This window comes from Dromaius novaehollandiae, chromosome 3 (genome assembly GCF_036370855.1).
Source record: "Dromaius novaehollandiae isolate bDroNov1 chromosome 3, bDroNov1.hap1, whole genome shotgun sequence".
In the NCBI taxonomy this organism is placed as follows: domain Eukaryota; kingdom Metazoa; phylum Chordata; class Aves; order Casuariiformes; family Dromaiidae; genus Dromaius; species Dromaius novaehollandiae.
The window spans coordinates 59,307,217-59,328,460 of NC_088100.1; the positions used below are offsets into that span (position 1 = coordinate 59,307,217).

Below are 21,244 nucleotides of genomic sequence, written 5' to 3' on the forward strand. Positions count from 1 at the left end.
AAAGCTCTTAAAAACATAGGTAGTATATATTTAGGTGTGACATTTCAAATAGAAGTACCGATTACAGGAAAATAAAATTCCTTTTTCAAGAACTGTAACTTGTATGTCAAGTTTAAGTTCTTCAGACTGTTTGGGAGCACTGTGTGTAGTTGTTGTATACTGTTGTATAGTATACTGATACTATATATACATATATTGGAATATATATTCTCTGATATGTGTTAATGATACTGGTAAGTGTACTTACGATACCTGCTGTGTGTACTGGTATGTGTACTTATGTGTACTTAGGACTGTGTTGTGCTGGCCTACTTAGATATGATTTAAAAAAGCATAATGGAACACATTTCTTACATGTTTGAGTAATCTCAGACCCAGGATGAGATGATGCTTACAGCATTTGTGTTTTGCTAAGCACAAAACTTTAACTTTTTGAAGAAGTAGGTGAATAGGCTTCTCACTTGACAGATCTTGATTCTGCAGATGCAGTCAGTCCGAATTCATCTTTCTGCTGTTTCATGGATAATGTTGAGAGAATATCAGTTTCCTTGTAGCCTATATTCATCAAATTCATATGGGGTTTGATACATAATATTCTCCTGTGTGCTGGGATATTAAGGTTGTCCTGATCAAACTGCTGAAAGATCTTTTAGGGTCGTTTGATACCTGTAAGATCAAGTTTCTTACTGGGAAGGTCACTTTCCTGGGGAAATGATTTCAGTGCATGGAAAGCTTGAGTAGAGTGTAGAAAAACACAGATAAGGTCACCCAAGCAACCTTAATATGGCTTCTGGTTTATAAAACAAATGTAGACACAGCCTTACTACTTGGTAATAGTGTGATTGCAGCGGTTAAATAAAATCACGAGCACTTCCTACAGTGACGGCTTGCTCTTGACCTCCTACCATTATATAAGTCAGGCTATTGTTTCAACCATACTGCAGAAACATAGATTCATATTTTGTTTTATGAACATGCAGAAAGCACAGAAAGATACATTTTGGCAATTGAACAGATACTGAATCAAAAATTTTAAAGGGCAAACACGTCCACATAAGTATAAAAAGGAATAAGTTTGGATAGGCTGGAGATTCAAACTCATAATACCAACTTAAATTGTTCTAATTATTTTTGTGCTAATCCCTGCAATCAACAGCCTCATATATTTATTTTTTAATTTGTTAAACAGGTAAGTACTCGCACAAATTAGGTTGTATAACTGAATTTTTTTTTTAGTGAGACTTGTGCAAGTTTTATGAATAAGCCAGATCTTAACAGATCAAGAAAAAAAATTAACATACAAGCCAGTTTTTAAAATTATTTTGTAGAGCTGAAACTTTTTTACATGAACAAGTTTCTATTCTGAGCTGTTTGAGGGTACTCACAGAGTAAAAGCCAAGGTTAATATACTGATGATGGATTACATTTAAACACGTTTAATTTTGGTATTCTTTAGTTTTGTTTTTACTCTCCAAAATAAAATTATATGTGTACAACGCTCTTTCCAAAATATTACTGACTTCAGAAGGTTAGCTAGCAATTAAAAATGAGTTAAAGAAGAATACCAATTTAAAAAAATAAAGGAGTGCTAAGGAAAAGAGAAAGATCGGTATGGTAATGGTTGTCTGGCCAACCTAACTGTGTTCTGTAGTTTCCAATATTTGTTTTTTGTAATTTGTTTTTCAATTGGAAATTCAATTTTGTGGGCTCCCACACTTTCCAAATTGGAAGGGTTGGGGTTTTTGGGGGGAGAGAGGAGTAGTAGATTTCATTTAGTCTAAGTAACAGTGTTATTCTAAAACACCGGGTTATCTTCCTAAGATGTCATCAGGGTTCCACAAAGTAATTTATTTTGACAATACTTTCCCTTTTGCCTATTCTGGAAGGTTTTTCCACAAACTCAGTATGAAAATATCTTGAAATTCAGATTAGAAGTGGACCAAATAACTTCATCTTGCTTGGTCTAGGAAGTTTACAGGAAACTTTACCGTAGTGAGTAACGTTTTGCAAAATACACAACAGAATATGCCTAAATTTAAAGTATGTTTTTAATAATTCACCTTGATTTTTTCTTTGATTGCTTTCTTTTTTTGATAAGACTTAAAAACTGGAGAATATAATTAAGTTTTATTTTATGCCAGCAACAACTTATAAAAAAACCCACTACTGCCAAAAGAATGAACTATCAATTTCCTCTGAGGCATATCAGTATTCTGTATGTAAAGCTTGAGAATAATACATTTTTCATTTAAACATTTAAGTACTATTCATGACCAACCAGTTGTTCAGCCATAGCTGTTTGCTGTAGATTACTGAGTGTATATTTACATTTCTGACTGCAGAAATTAAGAATGAGAATCCCTATTCACCACTCTTCATGTAGTATTTCTTTCTTTTTTAGAAGAAGGGAAAGTTACCAAATATGGTTAACATAAAGGTGGCACTGAAGCTTGATGAATAAGTACTGTAGTTACTAAAAAAATCTTTCAGCAGTCTGTTAGTTTTGAAATGTATACCAAGTTCAAGAGAACTTAAGGAAAAAGCTTCAAAGAACCCATCAACAGCTAGCTGAAGTTTTCTTTTCCCTTCATTGCCTGAAATTTATAAAATGGGAAGGACAGACTGAATGTTTGGTTGAAAATGGTTCCAAATAGGAAAAAACACAGTCTAGCCCTATCACTAGTATTACTTTAGATTTATATAATGTCTTGCAGACAAATGTTCCAAAAGTAGTTTGGATCCACTGTCTCCATCTTCTGCTATTCACTGATGGGCCAGAGAAGGCTTCAATCTCGCAGTCAAGGGAGAATATAACACTTCCATTGGTCTCACCTATTGTAGCTCTGTGGTGTGTGGGCAGCTCTTGCTAGCTGTGGGTGTGTGAAGAAAGGGCTGAAGTAAGGAGCTGCCTGTGGACAAATGTCCAGGTCTTTGGAAATACACTGCTGTATCCATAACATGCTGAGGGAATTTCCCTGAAGTTCAGCAGTGGAAGAGCCTTGGTGTCTTTTTACATGAAACTATGGTAGGTCCATTCTAGAGAATTTTCCAGCTTTTTTAACCTTTCCTGTAGTTTTCCTGTGTTTTATGGACACTTACATAGAATATTTTGTTTGCTTTAGTTCATCCTCAATTATAAGAAAAATTCAAAAAAGAAATGTTCCCTAGAACATTAGTCTCCAAGGAGAAAACAAACATAGGATATAGTAACCCTAATATGAGCTTTCTGAAATATCTTCATTTACATTTCCCTCTTCACTTTAAAATTTCCATATATATATAGCATAAGCACAAGCACAAGGAGGCTGTGAAAATAGGGCATAGGGTTTAATGATGCTTTTTGTTGACTGCAGCTTTTGAAGTTAAGTCTCAACAAGGTATGGAATAATTTATTGGCTTAAGAAGGTGTTATTGGTACCATAATTTTAATCTTGCACCTAGACACATGAAGAAATTTAATTGTTATAATTCACTCTGCTGTGCCTTATGTTATACTTTTCTTATTTGCTAAACAGCTAGCTGCCAGTGTAGCTATAGCCAAGAGTTGGAAGAATAGGCAAGACTAAAAACAGGATGAATGCAAGCACAGCACTTTTACTTTTGGCATATTATTTTCATGAACCTTGCATCTTTTGCAAGGCTTTCCTGGAAATAAAATGAAAACACCTTTCCAAATCATCTTTATTTGGGTAGAATGGATGCTTAATTACACTGAACTTTGCCAAAACAAGCATGCACATATTGACCTGAACTGTTCTTTGGACACTTCTGCTAACATGTTTTCTGACTTGTTGCTTGCTCACTTTCACTCATGAGGGAGGACAGTGGGATAAGCTGGATATGACTTTTGTCCAAGGATAACTCTTGTAATGGCTATTTTTGTGAAGGAGTTCATGAAGCTGAAGACCATGTATCTCTAAAATACGGTCTTAGAAATTTGGTGATTTACCAAAAAGGTATTCTTCTGTAGGGCTAACTGTAGTTTTAAAAGTTTGCTAATCTGATGTATGAAGACCTTCTATGCATTTACAGGATATTGTGCATGTAACTTTTAAGAAATTCAGATTTCTTTTTCTAATTTGAAAATTTAGATCTTATGCACTGTAAAAAACTCCAGGTGAAACTTAGACTACTTGGGGCTATGTTTTACTCTCTGAAGCAGCAATCAATTTAAAATATCAAAATAGTCTGCAGTTGAGAATGGAAGGGATTTTTGTTAATTATTTTAAATTTTTGTTCAGGTTTTTTGCTAACTCCAGGGACTAGTGGATATTTTAAAGCTTTTTGCTAAATATTTTATATTGTGCCCCTTTATTCAAGGATGAAAAACCAATTATGACCCTGAAAAGTCTTCCGGTTTCCATGACATTCTTGATATTTTTGATGTGGAACACTAAATAGGGTTCCTTCTCAACATCTTCCTCTCCTCTCTTCACATCCCCTAGGCTGAATACTAAAGGGAGGGGAAGGGAGGGGATGGATGTGGCTGCAGTTCAAAAGAAATCATGTATTGGTTGCTTTTTATGCAGCTTACTAACTTTTGCCCTTAGTAGTGCTGTGGAACATTTGCACTGGAACCTAAGCAATAACACCATCAAGTGCCGTGTTTTAAATGGAGAAAAGAGTAAGTGAAGCAAATACTTAGTTGGTCCCTTCAGAAGACAATTCACAAGATGAACCAACATTAGCAGTGCTCATAAAAATTGTGTCCAAAATTACGGAAATACTACTCTCCTCCCTGCCCCCCCCCCCCCAAATAAATGATCTGTCTCCTTGCTAACAAAAAAAGGAAGCATCAGATCCAATATAAAAATGGACCAATTAATTTCTTCTTTAGTGTGTTTATTATTAACTGAAAAGCATTTTGTTTCATTTTCTATATATTTTTCTCTGAGACATATGTGTTCTTTTGAGCAAATTTGATTGAAATTTTAGAAGATGGAGGTTTAAACCTGTACCACAACTGGGATGTATATATTTTACTTATGTATTGTATCAGTTAAGAAAAGAAACTGACAGGAAGCTATTAAACACACAAAGTGCTCCTAATAGTAAAGGAACGTTTTTGAAATTCCAAGTTTTTCCAAGTTTCCTCTTGTAAAATCTGTGTAAAATTACGATGTTTGTTAAAAAGCTTGTATACAATATTTTTAGAGCTTGATAACTTTAATTCCTGTCTGCATCCCTCTTGCAAAGAAATGTGAACCTTGTTTGTGACATAATTTGTGTAACAAAATATCTTTATTTCTGAGTTAATTTAATTTTTACATGCCTCTATTACACAGGAAGTATAGTTTTAATAAAAGTCATGTGTTTAGAGCAGTAATTTTTGCATTCAACATAAATTATTTTTGTGTTGTAACTGTTTGATGTGAACTCTGAATTTACTGTGAGCAAGCTTAGTAGTTACAGTACGGATCTAATCTTCCTCTATCAGTACCGCTGTGTTACCATTCATTACATTGGAAATAAATCTCAAGAGGTTAATATCAATTTCTTTGCACAAAATTATGATTGACTGTATTTTTGATACCAGATGTGCTCATAATCCTTTTTTACATAAGTTTCTTGTACGATTCTGAAAAACCTAGAGAAAATTAAATTTTGGTCTATTTTTGTAATTTTTCATTTAAATAGGCTCTAGCATCACATGAAACACTTCCCTGACCTTTTGCAGTGTCAGAACACGAAACAGAGGAGGACGATATCCTATGGTGTATAGGACATTAAGGGGATTACCTCATCAGCATGAAAGGTCCATAACTAATCTACGCCAGAGACTTATGAACCGTTGGAGGATAACATTCCTGAGGATATAAAGAAACACATCAAAACGTTTTCTTTGAGAGTTGTTCAAAGTGTAAGTGGGACAAGAGGGCATGTGAATATTTCTGAAATCTTGCTGTGTCACATTTGTCTGTATCCATCATTTTTCACAGTCCTCCTGCCCCCGTCCAATTTAATTTAATTCCCCCCAACAATTTAAAGGCAAACACTGGGTTGATAAGGGAGAAGATCAAATTTTGCTTCTTATGGAAAGTTTGGGTGGTAGGATTGTTCCTGGTATTTTCCTTATAGTAAGATGCATGATTTTTGCCTACCTTGTTAATTGTGGGTATCTAATAACATAGAAACATTGTGGAAGGTAGCTGATGAAGAGGGAACTTTTTCAAACTTCCTAAGCATATCTGAAATGGTACCTTCACACTAGTTTAGTGTATTCTTTCTTTAGTCTTATTCGAGCTTTTATGAAGCCAGTAGAGAAACTAATTATGAAGATTCAAGCTCTAGCACTATGCAAATATGATGCAGTTCTACCCATCCATTGTATGCAGCCATATAGCTGCTGCTAGGATAGCCTTGTCTTCATGTGACTGCAGCTCACAAGCTTGTAGCTGAGTCTCAGGTCATGAAATGGTGTAGAAGTCTAGGAGGGAATGTGTTACAGAATTTCCATCCAGGATGAAATTTTCTGTTTCAAATTATTTTCAGGATAGCTCAATTCAGTCCATGTGTTGGCAGCATTTCCAAATAAAGTTTTCTACTATCTTCATGAGTATAAGAATTTCCATGCCAGCTGGGGAAAGGAGAGAGGGGAGTGACCTGTTTTTTTGTTTTTGTTGTTGTTGTTGTTGTTGTCTCCAATCTGGAGTCCATGTACCTAAGAATGAAGCTATCAAATCTTGGGAAACTTTGTTAATTATGGATAGGGTTGAGGCTGCTGCAAATCTAAGCAAGCTTCCAATAACCAATTCTCCACACTGTTCACTGGCTTCCCTTAGTTATGGAATGAAAACCAAAAACTCACTCAGCAATGTGATCCTATTGTATCATAAAGATTGCTTAATAGTGTGGTGACAACCAAATCAGCCACTGCATTTTTCTTCACCATCTTCACTTTTCATTTTCTTCACTGTCTTCTTAACTTTCTGAAATGACAGAGAAGCTGTAGAGGTTACAATTTTTGGAGGCAGTGGCCTGAGATGAATGTGTTCCATAAACATGAAGGCTCATCAGAGTTCTCGCCACCTTTTGCCAGAGGTACCAGGCAGAAATCCTCAGCACTGGGTTGTTTTTGTATTAAATAACTTCAGAACTATCAAAATATTCACTGCATATATAAATCTGCCTCTGGGATGATGATGAGCAAAAAAAGCAAGGTCACACATTAAAGATGTACATTGCATTGTTTAATAGATAATGCTCAGATACTATAGAGATATTGAAATTCATGGAGGATAAATGCTATCTAACAGCAAAGTCTGTACAGATTTATATTATCTTAATGCATATTATACATGTATAATCTTTTTTCTAACACAATTGCTTGGTGATAGATTTAAAACTTTGACTGAAGACTATGAGCACAAGTGATGTTTCAGACATCATAAGAATCATGTAAATGAGTCAATCAGAAGATTTATTAGCCATGTTTAAATCTTTAAAATAACATGATTTTAAATCTTCGGGTTTTCAGTGTTGAAATTTTGTATGTGAATCTGTCACTGACTGAAAGTATTCCCTATTATTAAGCAAAAAAAAAAAAAAAAAAAAAAAAAAAATCCAGTACTGAATGTATGGACAGTTGCCAAAAATAAAGTTCAAATTATCCTTATTAGGATATAGTAATCTGTTATTCAAATATGCGCTAGAGTTGTTGGCTTATATACCATGCAGTATATCCCTTGAAGAGAGGAGCAAGAAAACAGAGAAAGGCATCTTAGCTAAAAATTTATTTTTATCCTGTTTTCTTATTTTTCAGATTTAGATATCTTTTTCTGTTTCTCTAATAAGAACTTCGATTTTGTTGATCTTATGAGAATGTCTCATGTGCTGATTGATCAAATTTTGTAGTATCTGTGAGCTTTTTATAATTAAGCTTCCATTTTGATTAGAAGTGTTACTTTTAGACAGTAAATGTATCTTATTTAAATGTTTCCTTACAGCTTTCAGTATTCTAAAACATTTTTGAGTAGAAAATTCATAAAAATTTCTCTTTTTATTGTGATTTATTGAAGAATAATTCACAATTTCTTCAAATGTATCCACCATTCAGAATTGTTTGTAGAATATTCTGAGTGAGTCTTGATTTTTAGCTCACTGATCAGCAGTCTATTCTTGCTGATTGCCATATGAAATGGAACAGTCTGTAATTAGCCAGTTAACTCGCATGTTATGTTTCTTTGTCCTGATTCAACATATGTAATAATTCTTAGCTGTAAGCTTGCAGAAGATAGATATAAACATGCCTTTCATAAACACTTTCTGAAGTGTGCTTAAATTACTTACATCCACATTCATGATGATATCATTTTGGAAACTTGGGAAAAGCTAATGCTGACATATATTTCTTTAAAGATCTGAATTACTATTCATGGAAAATATTTCACAGTACTCAGTTCTAGTTGCAGAGAACAATGTAAATGTAGTAAATTATACAGCCTTACTGAAATTCAGTTTTTTGGGTTTTTTTTGATGGAGTAATATATCATATATGTACAGAACATAAGAAGTAGATGAGAAATTTGACCAAGTGCTTTGGAGAAGACCGCTCCCCTTAAGATAATAAGTCTAGGAAGAACAGATGTAATCTCTAATATAAATGGTTCTAAGAACTGAAGCCCTTTGATCTGAAAGGAAGCCAAGTGCTAAAAATTTGCAAACAATAATTTCTTTACCATACTATGCCCTCTATTACCTTTTAGACAGGCAAGCTACTTTCTGTTCATCTGTCAGCTGCCCTGCAATAGCATCCAAATCTTAGTTCAAGTGAGGTAAACAGCATTACAGTTACTAACATTTAAGAGATCAGTATTAAAAAATGTAGTTACGCATCTTCTCTTCAGTAATAAGAACCATTCTTGTCATTGTCTTTAAGCATTAGATTTTCTTTGGGGCTTAGCTGGCTGTGCTTTTCAGTTGCTGAATGCAAATTATCAGTTGGCCGAGGCAGAGAACTGTTTAGGTGAACTTTTCATGATGTACATCATTTTTAAGATCTTTCTTCCTCTAGGTACATTCTAGGCCAAATTTTTCTCATTTATGCTGTTTAAATCCAAAGTCATACAAAATGATCTATACTATGCTGAAATGAAAGCAAGAATTTGCCCCAACAGATTTGACTTCTGCATCTCACTCTGAAGTGTGATCTCCACACCGCACTTAATTTTTCTCTGATACAAGATCTTAACTAAGTAACAGCATCTGTACTGCTGCTGAATTGAAGGTTTTGAATATGAGGCTTCTACATCGTAAGAGATATTTTTGGCAAGTATGTACCTTTACCACAAAGTTGTTGCTATTATGGGATTGTTTTAGTCATATGCTGAAAGTCATTTTCTTAAATGCAGTTTTAATTCATTCTTTGTTTTGTTTTTATTGTTTGCATAAGAACACCACATGCTAATTCACCACATGATGTGTATGCACAGTCCAAATATCACAAAGTCAGTTCCAAAGTCCAGACATTTACCAGTCTACCTCTCATAAAGCATATAATGGCAAAATCCTTATTCCAAATTCAAGTCAACCAGAACTTTGGAGTATCTTCAGAGTAAAATACTTTTCAGAACAGCTGCAGGAATCTTGATATATAACCCACAGTGGGGTGGACACAACCCTCTAATACTGAAAATATACTGCATAATTTACACATAATGACAAGATAAACGTTTTTATAAGAATTTCTTCAAAAGAAGAAGGAGTAACAAAACAACTAAAAATAAAGAGAAACACTTTCCTGTTCTTTAAAGCCCACATTGGGTACAGCCATAACGGCAGCCAACACCTTTCTGGCACAGAGCCCTGCCAGTTACTTCATCCCAAATTCAGAGCGACACAAAACTCAACTCTTCTTCTGAAACTTGTCCAACCATTTTGGGCGTTTGCCTTCCTGAAACAGGCTGGGGGAAGGAGAACATATAATCCTTTTCTTGCTTCCTGCTTGTTAATAAATCGAAAATGACATAGTCTACAAACATACACTTGGGTCCCCTGCTTATTTTGCTGGACTCCTCAAAAAGCATAAATCATCAGAAACTTAAGCATTATTAAATATTTTATACCAATTATTTTGTCCAAGATCACACTGTTCTGTTATATAAACCAAAATTAATGCATTTTAAGGGTGACCACTGTTTTTTATGAACACATCGTGAGCTATATAGACTAAGCTACTTAATGGCAAGATAAAAAAACATTTTTTAAGAATTTCCTGTGCTTTTAAATGGCTAATTTTGCAACAGCCTACATCCAGAATTTGATAAGGGTTTAATGTATAACCCTTTTAAACCAATTCAGTCTCAGTGTGTGTTAGAATGATAATGAAGAGCAGAAATCTCAGAAGAGCAAAAAATTAGAACCATTGATACCAGGAAAAAGTGCTGGAGAGTTCTTCCAGAACATAATTTTAAAATCCATAAATACTGTAGACTATATGAAAGAGAAAGAATGAAATTTTCACACACACATACATACATATGTATCTATACTCATATATGTATGTATAAGAAAACATGTCTAGCTAGCTCATTGAACTTCTGTCTTGGCAAGGTGCAGCCTCAGAACTTCCAGACCCAGGTTTTTCGTTCTTGTAGCTGAGAACCATAAACAACTTCTGACATGAAAGAAGAGCTAGAGTGGAGTTCAAATGCGAATTCTTGAGTCTCGAAGGGCAGATTCTGCTATTAAATTTTAAAAATATTTGATCTGTTTCTGTAGTTCACACTGGTCCTTACACATCACTCCATCGTCAAAAGAGGTTAGAAATAAATGAGCTTCCAAAAGCTAAAAATTCTGGTTGTAGAGGATAACCAGTTCTGTGCCATCTCATTTCACTTTCCTACATCAATGGTCCTAGCACAGAGTGAGATAGAGGCGACAGATGAAATGACTGAATTGCTGTTGTAATGTAGCTATTTTCAACTGCTGAATAGCATTTTGAGTTCAGTCAACATCCAAAATAGGACAAAAGAAAGTTCAAGGCTGCTCTGAACTACCCCAGAAATGTTAGGCTGGACTGTCTTTTTGGTTGTCCTTTTCTTCCTCACCTTCTCAGGTCAACCAGTAGAGTCTCTCCTCTGCCTCCACCCTCTTTCCCCCTAAATGTCTTGACCTGGTTTGTTTGTTTGCCTGATTGTTTGTTTGTTTGTTTTATTTCAAAGTGTGATGACTGGCCATTTATGAGGGGAAGAGTGCTGTTCCATGTTATTAAGGACATCTGGAATGTGTCAAAGTCAGAATCATTACAAATTCAGTGGGAAGGATGACTGAATTTACCCCAGCTCCTGCACTTCCAACCTTTCATCTCAGTGAAGCTGAGTGAATTTTTTGAGTGCCAGAAGGTTTAACAGTCATTCCTGGTGAGTAAAACATCTTCATTTTGCCGATATGTTACTGGGATATACTTTTGAATCAGATCGTACTTAAAACAATATATCGTCTAGGAGAACCCCATTGGAATCTGTTTCTGATCCTTTCTCTGAGAAACAAGACTTAATTGTGCTAACTACAGGGAAGCACAGTTTCTCTTCTAAAGCAAAGAAAGGAGAAACTCATTTGATTTCAGAAAGAGGCGCTGTCTCCTTTCACTTTCATGCTCTTTAATTTTATTTGAAGGCACTTCTATTAAACAGAATTCCACATTGTCCTGGTTCAGTTTCATTGTATATCCAGAATATTTGGAGAAGTCTTATGATTTTGTAAAGATGAACTGACTGAGGCATTGCTTCTTAATTTGCTTTCTGACCCATTTTTACCAGATTGTTATGCTGAGCACATAAGATTTCAGGCATATGTTAAATTTTAAGTTGGTTAGATTATTGGGCATTATGTATTTTGGTTCCTTTTGGAGGTCTAGCTGTTAAATACTTTATATTAACAATTGTTTATCTAAATGTTTCTGTTAAAGAATGTAGTTATACTTTTTTCAGCTTATATATATTATAAGTGCAAAGAACATTATTGTGTGAAAAATATGAGGAGCTTGTCCTATATGTATTGAAAGACTGGGTTAAAGGCCATTTTTTTCAAGCCTTAGCTCCTAAAGTAAAGGAGTTCTAAGTCAGCTTTTAGATATGGTAAGTAGGATTTCCCAAAGCACAGCATTTTAAAGATAGGTCTAGATTCCATTTGTTTAAATAAAATATGCATGACATATAGAAAAGAAATAGTGGAATGACAGTCTAGACACAGCAAAACATTATTTAAAACAGAGTAAGCTAAGTTATGAACTTCTTTCATCTCATTGTAAATGTGAGTCAATTTACCTTTCTTCTATCTTGATTTATATATAACATAGCTTGTATCATGAAGTCAGTTTCTAAGCTTTCATGGTATCTCTTTATTATAACATTATCCTGCTCTAGTTTGTTTTGATGATTTTAAATCTCTCTTTAAAAGGTCATATAACCCTATAATGCAAACATATTTTCTTGGGATAGATTATTCCAAAGCATAAGGAAGATTTTCATACTGTATCATCCTGAATGACTCTCACTTGATTTTCATTTCATTCTAGGCGGACAACAAACAGGTTTGTTGACCCAGAGTTTTCAAATTTTAACTAATGGTCCATTTGGAGTCAGGTAAATTTGCTTGTTTTTAAAGCGAATGCTACAAAGCCACAAGAGAATTGCATATCCTTGCTATAATCTTTCCATTTTGTGATTTTTTTTTCCTACAGAGATGGAAGAAGGAGATACTTGCAAAACAAGATGTTTTTCATGAAGTGTTTTAATGAAATTAAACCTAAAAATTATACATTTTCAATAAATTTCATTTCCTGAAGATCCTTTCACTTACTGTCTCTCCCTTTCTCTGAAAAATATGCTTTGGTGATTGTAATAGACTAAGACACTTTAATTAATAGCTCTTGCTTTAAATAACAAAGATTGGTAGCAGGATGTTCTTGGTTTTGAGACTGAGCTCTGGATCTTGCTTTATTCAAAAATCTGATTTTTTGAGCTCTGTATTGAGATGGATATCCAGTCATAAGAGATTAGTTTATTTGATGATCTCCTATTAAGAATTTGCCCTTCTGTGCTTTACTTCAGCTTGTATGTCTGCCTCAACTTCCCTGGGGCACTGGAAAATGCAAGAAAGAAAGAAACATAAATTCTGAATCTGATCTGGCTTACTCAGGCAAATTTCCCATTAGAAAATACAGTTTTTAATCATAGGTATTTAAGTGAAGTAAAATATTCCATCGTCTAGCATTCATAAATGCAGTACTAAAATTGTGATATGCTATACAATTTCTTTGGGTTTAAAAATATCAATAAAAATACTAATGTTTGACACAGCAAAATAATTTTCTGATGTTAGACTTCGGCAGCTTTGTGTACTATCTATCGTAAAGATTAAGTAGATGGCTTAGTTATAGCTCGTCATTCCTGGAGACTGCTAAACTTGTAATTTGCTGAAGCTGCAAAACCTTATACCCATTTTGAGGTTTTCATGGCTACTGTAACTAAACATATTAGATATAGCAGAACAGCTGCATTAAAAGTCTTGCTGGAAGCAAGTAGAAAATGCTATAGTGTCCTTTTCTAAAGAAATTACATCTGCATTACTTTCCAGTGGGCATACAAAGGTAATGGATTATAACATATCGGGAAATAGCTATCATTATAATTATTTTATTCAGATAATGATTTTTTGCCTTTTAGAATTATTTAAACATATGAAACAGGAACTCTGGTCATATAAGTGCAGGCTGAAACAATTCTTTCAATTCTCCCACTTCTGATAAACTCCCGTAACCAAATCAAGTTAGGTTTTCCTGAATGAAGGAAGTCAAGCTGCATCTTTCCAATGCTCTGAGTAAGTCTTTTTTTTAAAGAGAAGGGAAAGCTTTGGGTTAAACACTAGTCATTATCTCCCAAATGCAATGCAAAGCCTTTCTGCCAAACAGGTGCAAGAAAATAATTGGGCCACTCACACACTGAATTCTATATGATACGTAAATCTTCTGTTTGCAGAAGTTGACAGATATTTTGTATTGGGAGACTGGTTGAGCAAATAGTAGAAGTTTGAAAATATATTTGAGGAACTGATGGCATGGGAGCCAGTAAAGAAGGATAAGAATTACTGTTTGGTCACAGAGGCAATACTGTTGAAATAAGAGAAAGAAACACCCAGTAGAAGAAACAAGTATGGTCTTGCCGTAACAGAGTTTAGGAGCAGGAAAGCACAAAGAGGTGAAGCAGACGTGAGTTAATGTCATAGATTTTCAGTAAGTTCAGGGGGCAGGGGAACAAGTCAGGAGGTAAGAAGGAGTACTTAGGGACAAGTCTGCTTCAATCTTTGTACAAAAAAATTTTTTTGATTAAATCATATTCAGTTTAGATAAGAACATTCCCCCCCACCCTTACCTCCTTGAACATTCATTATTTATCATTTGACTGAAATTCTAAGTTCTGCCCCAGAGGAAAAGCAGGGGCATCATAGTACCATGAAAGAGAGGATTACTTTGCTTGGTGTTTATGGGAAGAAGTATTATAAGAAGATTCATTTCCTTGATTTTTTCAGTCCAATTTTCTAGACTTTAGTTGGTCTGATAGATATGGTCAGAGTCTATACCAAAATTCACAAAGACTTGGTTGCGTGAGGAATCTCCAAATATTTTAATTCTAATTTTCAGACCACCTTCCTTGAATTTGTGGTTACGGCTGAAACATACATATTTTTCAGCAAAATGTTAACCTTTCAATCAGACCTGTGTACAGCCTGCAGAATTAGGCCCTGCTTTAAAAGGGGAAAGTATCTTATCTCCTGTTATACTTAGCTGAAAGTAAACCAGAAAAAAATTCAACTTTTTAACCATTTTAAACCAGACGATCCTTTCCATCTGAAGTAAGTTTATCCTTAGGGGAACTACACAGCACAGCCCTTAAAGTAATACCCCATTAAAAATCATGTATTGAATAACCACATTTTCAAAAGAAGCATTTCAACTGACTGCAGAAATACAGCTGTCCTTGCAAAGTCAGCATGCAAGGGAGGATCATGCAGATTACAACAGACCTAGCAATGTGAGCCTTTGGGGTCAATTTAAGGAAATGGCAAGAGTTGTAGTGGCTGGGTGCGCACCTATTCAATAAGACCACAACCATTTCATCCTGATGATATCATTTCATCAACATGCTGGTATTTAAGCTGCTTTTTCCTCCACACATTTTACTCATCTAGTTATAGATTTCTTTAGACAAGGAAAATGATAGCTTTTTCCTCAACAGCAGAAAACAAATTGGTCAAAACAAGATCCAATTTGCTGTGTAGTAAGGATGAACTGTGCATCACTTGAAATAGTCAAGGTTTCTCTGCAGAGCTGTCCACTTACAATTGCAAAGCATCTTATCGCTTTAACTGATTTGTTAATTTTCAGGCTGCAAAAAAACCCCAAACAGTTTGGTTTCTTGTAGCCACACCTACTACTTTATATCAGAGGCCAAACTCCTTCCCCTAACTGCCCCACACACAAGCTCTCCCACAAATTAGAAAACCTAGTAGTATATCCTGACTGTAGAATGCAATGCCATGGAGAGATGCATTTGGGCAGTCCAGGTGTGTCAGCTCTGCTAGGCTGTAGGTTTTACACCTCTTTGGGAAACTCTCTCTTTTTTATTTAATTTTAATCCGACCAGATATTTGATCTCATTTAGTCTACTGCAGTACAAGGATCAGAATGACTTGTAGGGATAGGGAAAAACTGGAGAACTATCTCAGCTAGCGCTGCTGCCAAAGCTCATGAATCTACAGTGAGAAAAGCAGTCAATTAATCCTGGTGAAGTTCTGTGCCAGTTTTACATTGTTTATACTGGTGCCAGATTTATCTTTTAAAGAGATAGTTTAGGTGCTGTACCATGTGTATCACTGTGTAGTAGCTGGAAGTCTCTAGCCTATATAGTGATATACAGCTCACCATACACACCCACACATAAAGACAGATAAACAAGTCCCTGCATTTGAAGTGTCGGATCTGGTCAGTGCGAAGAGTTGTCAGCCTTCTGTAAGGGAGGCTTGGCCCTTTCTAGTACCGAAGTTTATCACTTCTCATCCCAGGCAGTTCTCCAGCTGTGAAAAAGCATAGGGCAAATATGTACATACTATGCAAATGAGCAAAGCCCATGTCACAGCATTATAACTCATGAGGAAGAAAGGTTGGTGGAGTGATTTTTCTTTATTCTTTTTGTATCAAAATAGTTGTGAATGCAAGCAGTTATCAAACTAATCTTTGTGGTGCTGTGAAAGATAATGATGAGGTCACACAAGAAGATCATAAGCTTCTCTATAGACAGTTTTTCATAGAATATCATGTTCTAAATGGTGGATTTGACTTTGCTACTACCGTATTTCTGAATAACACTCTGAGGGGGAACAGTCTCACAGCTACCATGAAGAAGAACATGATTAGTGGATATCCAATCAGTTTGGGAACCAAGCCCCTAAGTGACTTTAGTTAAACTTATGGTATTTTTATAAAGACTGTAGTCATGGTCAGACCATGGAGAGAATGACAAATTGCTTAGAAAGAAACAGTAGGAAATTCTGTTTATTTGCAGACTCTGGAAACTAGGCTCCGCCTAACTGCTTTGGATTAAAGGTAATACAGAACAAGAATTGAAACTGAATTATCTTTCCTGTAGAATGAGGTGGCCTGTGAAGGAAAAAGAAAAAGGCTGAGGAGACTGAACCAGATGAATTGTCTGACTAACAAAAGCATATTCCATATCAAATACTATTTTTTACTCTCTTCTAAATGATTTTTGTAATATTCACATAGTGTCCTTTCTAAGAACTCTACTCTTAAGGTAATGTGTAAAGCCTTTCTGTTTTTGTCTTCTGATTCAAAGTATTTTTTTGTCTGCTAACTTCCACTGTTTAAAAATAGGATTATACCCTGCTGAAAGTCAAAATTATGTGTTATTACTGTATTTGAACCTTTTGAGCTGGTACAATTATTTACAAGTATTTGGAACATACTTCCAGAAGAGGCAATATTGTTGAATAACACCCACACATAAAGAGAATTATTTTGTAACAAAGTAGCACTTTTGCTAATACTAAAGGACAAAGTCAGCAGGCATTAGTAAGTCACAAATTCTGAAGAATCATACAAAGTAAAATTAGATCAAACAAGACAATAATAGAGGGGTGAAAGACCTATAGTGAACTTTTATGAAATAACTTTACAGAAGCCTCTTCAGATATCAATATGAATATTGTCTCTCACAGTGAAATGATATAGGCATCCATTCGTGAAGATATCAAACACTATTTCAAAATGCAAATAATTATTTTGCTTAAGAATTATGGCTTATCATTCATTTAAATGCTTACAAGAGAAGAATAGGTCCCGCTTGCCACTCACAGAAATGGCGGTGGAACATGGCACATCAATTCAAACACATGACTCCAGGAGGAACCTGAAATTTGATTCCTTTCTTTTTTTTTAAACGTGGAGGGGTAAACCAAGATAAACAGTATAGAATTCAATGTAGTTGCAACAGTGTACATTCAGATACAAAATTTGGGCTAATGTTTCTATAAAAAATGAGGGAGCAGAAAGTAGCCAGTGGTGTACCTTTAGTCCTCAGTTGCAGACATGTGGATTGAGAACTTGCTCAAATACTACCAGAAATTTCCTTACCGTAGGCAGCAAAGTCTATATTTTAATCTCTAAAGAACAATGGTCTCTTGTTTGTGGTTTCAGCCAGTTCAGCTGCTTTGAAAATTTCTTGTGGTTGTAAGGAAAAGTGTTTAAAACTATGGCTATTGCTGTTATGACCTGGATTTAGAGAGAGGGGAAAACATGATGTTGACTGTGGCAGCTTTCTTGCTCAGCACTGTCGACTACGAGCCAGTGAAATTCTTGTCCACTGCTCTGTAGTTGTAAGAGTTCAACCAATAAATCCAATAGGACCACAATCTGTGCTTAAAAAGATGGGGTTTACTCTGATGAAAGCCAGAAAAAGTGAAAGATGCAGATACAACTCCTCCTTTCACCAAAGGAATTTGTGAATATGTGTCTGATAGTAGATTTCACCTAATGCTGTGATCAGCACTGTGCCATTTTCTTCAGTGAAGGGTCTCTTCATTGGTCTTCCTTGGATATATTTTCTGAAACTCATTTTGAAAGTAAATATTTAAGTGACAAGCTGCTTATCCCTTTTTCACAGTTTTTGGAGCTTTCACAGGTATTATACAGGTTTTGCTTTGACTTCAATGGGCTTAGGAGTTTATTCCAAGTCCTTAAGCTACTTAGGTGAAGCAGTGCTTAGCGAAACACCGCCTGCTTCTTAAATGCCTTACTATGGTGTGGAAAGGAGGTTAGGTGTTCAGGCTTTTTAATCATTGCTGTGGTAAAGTTAGGCACACAAAGAAGTGATTTTGGGAAACTAGATAAGCAGGGAGTTGCCTGAATTAGCTGAGAGCAGGATCTAGAAGTTCTTCCTTCAAACAGAACAAATTAATCAGAAGAGACTGAGAAAGATTTGCTCATCAGTGGCCACTAGTCGACCATATAGGGCCATCGGCTGGGACCAGACAGACTCAGATGAAGTTCCTGTTCTACTTCAAGGACAGTGGGGGCTTCACGCAGCTCATCAGCTGTGGCTCAGCTTCATGTATACAGACCAGCAGAAATTCAGTTTCCTCCAGGACTAAGTGGCAGCTGGATTGCTGGAGAATATCAAAGATGCCAGAATGCTAGGTGAAGTGAGTTAAGTAGGGAGGCAGACACTCATGTACTGTGGAAGATCTAAACCTAAATGCTTAAACTTGCTGAGTATTTAATCTCATCAGCAGAAATGCTTTGCAAACTCTGCAACTACCCTTGGGTGAATTTGTAGACTGTGTGCTTGCTATACAAGCAAAAATGCATGTAGCCAAGTACTTGATTAACCAAGTAAATCTTTATGTCCATTACTACCTCCAGTTTGTACTGCTGTTTTATAATCCTGAAGAACTATTTGTTTTAAAGCAATACAGTAAGCCAAACTGTTTATTAGAACTATAATCTATAATCTTTGCCACAGTACACTGTAAACAAGCGGTGTTACTGGAAGAAACAGCACACTGAGGAATTGTTTCCAGCTTTTTATAACACTTTACTGCTCAGTTTTTCCATGCAAATGCTGTATATACACCATCATGGTCCACACATTAGGATTTGGATATTTATAGGAAAAACATCATGATAAGTGTTGGGTAGAGTCCCAGTTATATGAATATGGAATAATGTTCTAGGGGGTGTAATCACAAGAATTTCCCCACAACTATGCTTATAGGCTGCATGTTTATCTCATTTGCTCAAACAATACTGGCAAGGCAAAAGGAGCTGGTGTCATCATTTGTCTTGGAGGCTTTCTCATTGTTATATTACAGCTCAAGAAGACAGGAAAAAATAATTTTGACCTGAGGAAATGCTGAACAAACTGTAGTACTTTCTTAGAGAAAATGGCTAAACCTTTTAAGGCTTGTGGAATTAGACTTAGGAAGTCCATATAGAAATTTGGTTTTCTTGGAAATGGTTACACAAGTCACCAAAGTAAAATAAGTTAAAATTTAGACTTTTTTTAGTAGGAGTCCTATTCAGTCACAATAAGGTTGGCTGGATAATTTATACCACATAAAATTGTGAATTCAGTTTTTATTTTCTCCCTATTAAAATTTTTTCTGTGAGTTCCCTAAGATTTTTTTCAGAATTTATTTTTTGTAGATTAGCCACGGAATATATACTCCTGCTGAAGGCCCTGCTTCCTGCACCTCTTTCTCTCCGACAGATCCAATGAAGGTAATTAAGTTTTAGAAGATGGATGACTTTTTTTGTAATGTATTATCCTCGTTAGTGATACTAGTCTCTAAGTTGTTTACCAACTATCATTTTCACGAACAACAATTAAGTTAAATTTTTTATTACCATTTCAAGAGGTTCCTACTCCCCACTGTTTCATACTGCCCCTTTGCTTGCCAGGAGTTTTCATGTCCTCCATTACAGAAGAATCACATTAAAATTTTCATTTGACATTTGACTCAACTGGCAGGCCAAGAATGAGTGGATGAGAAATGGGAGATTCTTGAAGGGGATCTGCCACCAACAGAGACATTTTCTATTCTTCAAGCAACTGCTTCACTTAGGCGATTTCCAGCTGCTTGTTCTGACCTATCTTCCAGGAGGCTTCTGGCAACTTTTTCGTTTACTGTTTCAGATTGATAAATTTCACACAAAAATTTAACAATCTCAGTTTTCATAGATTCACATTTTCTATTGAAACCAGCCAAGGCTAGATTATCAGGAGTTAGATTGTACTGGCCATGTGAGGTACACAAAAGGGCAGAGACACCATAAAAAGGATTTTTTTCTCTCCATTTCTCCACACATATTTCCGGAACAGAAGTACTGGGCTACGTTAGGAGCAGCGTGGCCAGCAGATGAAAGGAAGTTATAATTTTTCTCTCTTTGGTGCTGGTGAGTATGTTTATCGAGTTTAGATAGGAAATGAGGGAAGGTTTTTTTTTTTTTTTTTTTTTTTTTTTTTACCAGGATGGTAGTGGAGTGGAACAATTTGCCCAGAGAGGCTGTGGAATCGCCATCATTGGAGGTCTTCAAGATTTGGCTAGGCAGAGTGATGGGTGACCTGACCTAGTGTTTATAATCCACCTTTGAGCAGGAGATTGGACTTAGATGACCTTCAGAGTTGCCCTCCAAACAACATTTCTGTGATTCAAAGTCCTGACTCCACAACCTTATTCACATGGGTGAACATGTGAATTGTTTCTAATAGTAAGACTTATCACATATATAAGTGTTCACAGATGTAACCAGGAATCTCACAACTGGCAGCAGAACGTGGAAGGGCTCCATGAATCTAATACTGCTGTCAGACACACTGGAAATAGTAGGCAGGAATTTTTTCTTGGGCGGGGGTGGGGTGGGGGGTGGGGTGGGGGGGTGAGGGTATCATCTCTATCTTAGTGTTCTCCAGCCCTAGTGAGAAGTAATAGCTTTATCCACGTGAAATGTGGGGAAAGGAGTGAAATTTGTTATGCAGTCAGTTCTGTATAGTGGTTCTCTCCAGCTCCTTATTACACTAAATTTCTGATCCTTCTGCATATACCTTGCAATATTGATCTCCAAGGCTGAGAGAATAATTTAATCTTTCTTTCTATGCATGTGTTACTTTTGCTGAGGAGAAGAAAAATAATGTCTCCACAGTCCTATCTGAAGTTCCATAATGTGAAT

The 21,244-nt window shown here is 35.7% G+C and overlaps 1 long non-coding RNA gene across 1 annotated transcript; it reads left to right on the forward strand.

The window, feature by feature from the left end:
• Nucleotides 1-10,707: 10,707 nt before the first annotated feature.
• LOC135328022 (uncharacterized) lies at nucleotides 10,708-12,786 on the forward strand. The gene is made up of 3 exons (XR_010388750.1): nucleotides 10,708-11,360; nucleotides 12,518-12,584; nucleotides 12,683-12,786. It is a non-coding gene; the product is annotated as an uncharacterized LOC135328022 (long non-coding RNA).
• Nucleotides 12,787-21,244: the final 8,458 nt, after the last annotated feature.